Source organism: Larimichthys crocea, chromosome XIII (genome assembly GCF_000972845.2).
Source record: "Larimichthys crocea isolate SSNF chromosome XIII, L_crocea_2.0, whole genome shotgun sequence".
NCBI classification, from domain to species: Eukaryota; Metazoa; Chordata; class Actinopteri; family Sciaenidae; genus Larimichthys; species Larimichthys crocea.
In genome coordinates this window covers 5284188-5290187 of record NC_040023.1, presented here as the reverse complement: position 1 = coordinate 5290187, position 6000 = coordinate 5284188, and positions in this window count along the sequence as shown.

The following is a 6000-nucleotide window of genomic DNA, read 5'->3' as shown; positions in this document are numbered from 1 at the left end:
CCAATTTGCGGTGTCAGACAGATAGGACGGAAACGTCGGATCGAGGCGAAGAGGAGAAGGAGAGTCGCCGTGGTTTGAGGAGCTGGGAACGTCTATTGCTGTATGCATGAGTGCCTGTCTGAGTGCGTGTGTTTTTTTTTGTTTTTTTTGTATTTCACAAGTGCTCCTTTAGTCGCAATGATCCTGCTCAAACACAGAAGCACAGCATGCCCTTAAATTACTCAGAACACGCAGTAGGTGCTGGCTGTTACTGGAAAAACATTTCAAACGCGGACAAAGTGTATGCTAGACAGACGGTACTGTATGTCTTGTCAAATTACCAAACCTCAGTAGAAAATCAATTTTATATCTTTTCCAAAACGTGAAGTGAAAGTCTATTGACTCTTGTGGGGGGGAAAGGGGCCGGTTGAAACAGCAAGTATTTAAGAATACACTACAGAAAGAAAGAGACAGATGTCACACAGGCCTATAGCAGATATATATATATATATATATAGATTTGCTAGAACTAAACATCTGTACAGCTGAGGACGATGGGAATGTCATTGACTCTTTGGGTAGTTGCTCAGTAATCAAATTAATCAGTGCTTGATGAAAAATTTTGGAGATAATCAAAGTTGTTCAAGCACACAAGAATAAGATTACTTAAAATATTGTCAACAATAACATTTTTTTTTTCAGATTCAGACAATAAAGAAGAACTTTCAAGTTTCTTTGATAGGTACTTTCCAAGCACAACAAAAATGTCCTTGAAAAAGTAGTTGGTAAAAGGTCAGAGACACGCCAATCTCTTAAACTGCACAAGTAAGTAGCAACAAAAAACAGCAACAACACATCATACAGCTTTTGCTGAAGATTCAGAAGTGTCTCCCAGACTTCCTGGCATGTCGCATCCAAAGCAGGACAGGTGCGTCTGTCGAAGCACCAACGTCAACGTCAATCACCTGACGGAGGTGAGCGGCGTGAAACGATGTGCTGTTCCGAGTGGAAAGGATATGATTCAGTGCCTGACGCTTTGACGTGACATGATGTTTCAGCATGATGAGTGTAGTTCACAAAATGGGTCTGCAGCAGGTAATGAAATTCACTCTAGTTTAGTGAAACTTTGATGTTGGGAATGGTTGTCAATGGAAAAACTTGAAAGCTCCCCAAGAGTGAAGCCAAAATGGGTCACAAATCTCAAGGCCAAACTGAAATATGTCAAATACATTGAACGTTAAAAAGTTTTTACGCATATTTTTTGTCACACGCAAGAAAACCGTGCTCACAACGCGATGACGAATATTCCAACATAGGAAGTCCTGTGAATACCCGTGGCCTGGATTATAAAGTTTCTATATTATCAATGGATCACAGACCAAATAACTGAATTTTTATTTCACACACGAGAAGGCAGCATAAGGGCGCAGCCTTTAGTTTCCTCTTTAGTTTCAGTAATGACGGACTGAAGGCTTGTCACAAGTCTCAACTAACAACTGAACTCTGATCTGTGAAGTAAACTCTCACTGTCTGGCCACTTTCAGAGAAAGGGTGTGATTGATCTGTTCAAGAACTATCGATTGTTTGTAATCTCGTGAGTGCAGGGACATGGATAGAGGGTAACTCCAAAAAAGCATTTTTGGAACGTGCCGGTCATGCTAATGTGTGGACGACTACAACCTTGTCTACACTCTTTTTCTGTTTCGTCCGCTTTTCGTTCCATTCCTGTCGCGTCGAGCGATGGGAGGTGAACGACTGCGTGGGTCTAAATTGTAGAGAAAGAAAAACAGACTAAGCTGTTATTCAAATCAGTGATTTCTGATGAATAAAAGAGAAATGGAATGCATTAACATTACATAAAAAACACACACACAAGGACACACAAGTGCTACCATAAGGGACTGATATTTTTAGTAATGCTATTCCATCAACCTGGCTGGCCACTATAATGAGGCGAGGGAGATGGAGGCTGGTTCCTTTCACAGGTCAGCGGACTGACAAAGCCCAGTATGCTGGTCTGGAACCGGGAAGCTGTCTGCTTGCTGGGGTTTGCCTTGGTTGCGTTTTGCCTGTATGGGAGTGATCTGTATTCACCTCGTACGGCGCTGTGCCCCCTTTTCTATTTAATATGGGTCTGCTGTAGCCTCCCCGCCATCACCTGGCACTGCAGAGTTCATTCTCAGTGTGTGTTTTTATCAGCACCCCTAGGGGCATATGTAATTGCTCCGTGCTGATAAGAACAGCCCTAGCTCAAAGTACCATCTCATACCGCAATTACACCCATGGAAGTACAGGGTGGAAAAAAAAAACAGTGAAAATAAAGAAACTACCCGGTGCTGCATGGCAGGTGAAAGACTACGGCCTTAGCTCCTCCTGCTGAGCCCAGCCGAGGCTGATAGAGGACTAAAAGTCAGCCATCTCCTTGGGGATGAAGAGTTTTTAAGCTGTTAATCCTCCGTCTATGGATGATTGAGGTAAGCGTCTGACATTTGAAGCCCTTAACGTTCGAGTTTCCCAAGCTTACGTTCGTGCGTGTGCATCAAATGAAGCCAAGACAATACAGGCGGTAAACTTTCACAGGTACTTCCTGTGTCCTGTTCGCGATTTGTTTGCACACACGAGGGGGAAATCTGAGCGGTGCTCTCGCCCCCCAGATCATGACAGCTCACCGCTCCTCCGCTTATGAAAATAAATGCTGACGAGTGTTGAACTGGCTGGGGTGCTCGGGTGTCAGCTGGGGGGAAGAGGGACGGCTCTCTGGGCTGACAGGCCGACGCGGCTGGTTTGCATTGAGATTCATGACGCAGCTCTTCGCCCAGGCCGCCTATCCGGCCTCTGTGGCCCCCTCGGTTGATGCTGGTGGGAGGTGTATGACGGTTGGAGCAGCACTGATGCCAGGGCAGCTTGGACTCACGGGCCAAGGCAACATGTCTCTTATCAGTATTCTACTGTGACAAGTGCTGACGTTGCCCTGATGCCACAAAATGTCTTTGTTTTTGTCTGTCATTGCACTTCTTCTGACATCAACAACTTTTGCTTTAAGGCTTTCTTTGCGTAATTGTTTTTCTTGCTTTTTTTTCCCTCTCTGAATATTATAAGTGGCCTTCTGCCAGTTGTTTTTGTCCATGCGCCCTAAACTTCAATAACTTGACCCCTGCTTATATTAGATTTCCTGCAAACAAAACCTATTATGCTGCTAATTCATAAGCCGCCAACACCGATCCTGCAGCATCTGCTGTCACTTTCCAGCTAGTCATAAGTAATGGTAGAAAGAAAACAGCGATGGTAGTGGTCAAGAAAGCTAAGATTAACATGCTAAAATGCTCACAGTATCAATGCAAACATGCAGGTATAATGTCAGCATACTAATTAATAGGACCAGTGTGTTTACATCAAGCGGTGTTATTTCTGATTGCAACCTCGTCCTCTCCTTCCTAGCACGACGGAGAAACAACGATGGCTGCAAAATGCACCAAAAACTCAAAATGTCCTGCCTAGAGCCAAAGTTTAGTTTGTCTGTTCTAGGCTATTGTAGGAAAAAGGTGGTGCAGCATCACATGATGACACTAAAAACACACTTTTAGCTTCATGCAGCACTGAACAGCTTCCACAGCAATAAAAAAAGGTGATTTTACATGACAAATATTAGATTTTTGCCAATAGAGCCCCCTAAATTTGACATATTGGACCATTAAGAATAAACTCAAAGCAAAGTTAAAGCTGAATGTCTTTAATTCCGCAGGTATAGCATCAAAAATCAAAGTACAGGTACAATTAAATATTGAACCTGTTGACAGCGTTAGATGAAAAGGTGAGGGATCAGCAAAGAGATCACAACACTCTTTGTAAGGAGGATGATAAATGTGTGTACCAAATTTCATGACAACCCATCAATAGGTGTTAGGAAATCTCACTGGAAGCTCAAAACAACAAATGTGAACTTAAAGGTAGTACTGGATAGAAAAAGAAATCACGGGATGACCAAATTGTGTAGGCTTTTCAAAGGTGAGCGTACCTTTAAATGACCAAAAGGCTCTGGGGTGAATTTATCCACTGTTACAGTGAATTCCATTAATGTACAAAAAAGAAACTAAAGCTGAGGTAAAGCTGAGATTCTAAAATATCACCATTGTTGGTCACGACAGTTCAAATATCACAGCAGGTAAAGAGTAGGAGCTCTACTCTGCCTATGGCTGACTGATACTGATACTAGACTATCTGACCTGAATTTGGCTTCTGATGAACACATCTTTTACCCTAACAAAAATAACTCTACTGAGTCTGCGTTGCTTCTTACGACCCTTTTCTACATTTGTCTTCTCCCTGCAGAGGAGGGGAACGACAGGCATTATTATTGAGCTGCAGGGGTGGAGAACCACTGCCACCGCAATTTTAGACCAGCATTTTTCAGGTGGTTAAAGTTAAAAACATAGAGCAAGTGTCAGGTCATTTTTATTGTGTGATTTTGGTGGAGAGGCAGGGCATTTTTGTTGGCCTCCACCCGCTGTTTAAAGTGTACTTGGTTTTAAGAAAATACCACAGTGTAGAAGTACTCTGTTGTAGTCTTGAATCCAACATTTTTACTCCTGGAAAAAAACTAAAGTATTAGCCCCAATCTTGACCTAAGGTCCTAAAAGTTAAGCCGATTATCAAGCAGAATGGCCCGTTTGTGACAGTATTCTAATTATTTATACATTAATGTCTATATCTTTGTTGCAGTTGATAATGGTAGAGCTAATTTTAATTGTTTTATATTTTATTCTGCTGGGTAGCTTGGGAATTTTCCTCTGGACATGCCCCTCTACCCATCAGTTTCTGTAGTCTTATTTAAAGTCCAGGACAACCTGGTTTCAAATCTAATGTCCTGTATAACATTAAATATTCATGTTTTAATAGGTAACAATCAAAGTCAAAGAGTAATTTAACACTCTGAAAAATGATGTAGAGATGTAGTGTGTCAGATTTAGGGGGCTCTATTTATAAATTATAGCAGAAATTGAATAAAATATGCACAACTGCATTTTCATCAGTGTATAATGGCATGAAAATAAGAAGATAGATAGATAGATAGATAGATAGATAGATAGATAGATAGATAGACGAAGCGTAGATAGTAGATGATAGAAGATAGAGATAGATAGCCTTAACATACATACATAGATACACAGAAACATAGAACAAGAATTCTCATCAATTGTTACCTTAGACTATATATGTATGTATGTATGTATGATGTATGTATTATGTATGTATATTATGTGTGTGTTTTATATATATATATTATATATATATATATATATTAAATTATATATATATATATATATATTATGGCATTGCCGTTCAGGAAATTAAAAACTTTGAATATATTGAATGAAGTCTGAATATATTGAATGAAACCTTGAATATATTGAATGAAGTCTGAATATATTGAACGAAACCTTGAATATATTGAATGAAACTTTGAATTATGGAGTGAACCTTGAATATTATGAATGAAGTCGGAATTATGGGAATGAAACTTTGAATATATTGAATGAACCCTTGAATATATGGAATGAAGTCTGATATATTGAACGAAACCTTGAATATATGTGAATGAAACTTTGAATAATGAATGAAGTCTGAATATATTGAACGAAACCTTGAATTATTGAATGAAGTCTGAATATATGGAGTAACCTTGAATAATTGAATGAAACTCTGAATTTTGATTGAAACCTTGAATATATATAAAGAAACTTCACTGACGTCAGACTTCGCGGCAGTGCCTGCAGCCATCTTGTGTAACAGTCTGTAAAAGCGAAAGACAATGAGTCAGGCCGCCCGCAATTAGTTGCAGCGATATTAAACAATGAGGACATGATAAATACACTGCGAATGCGTGCCGAAATCCTCCCGAAAAAGCTCAATTTCTAACCGTGGTAGGCCTACAACAGGCATAAAGTTTTCGCCATAATATCATTATGCATTTGTCTGTCTGTCCGCAGTCCGCTGTGTGAGTAGCTTGCCAAAGCTGACAAT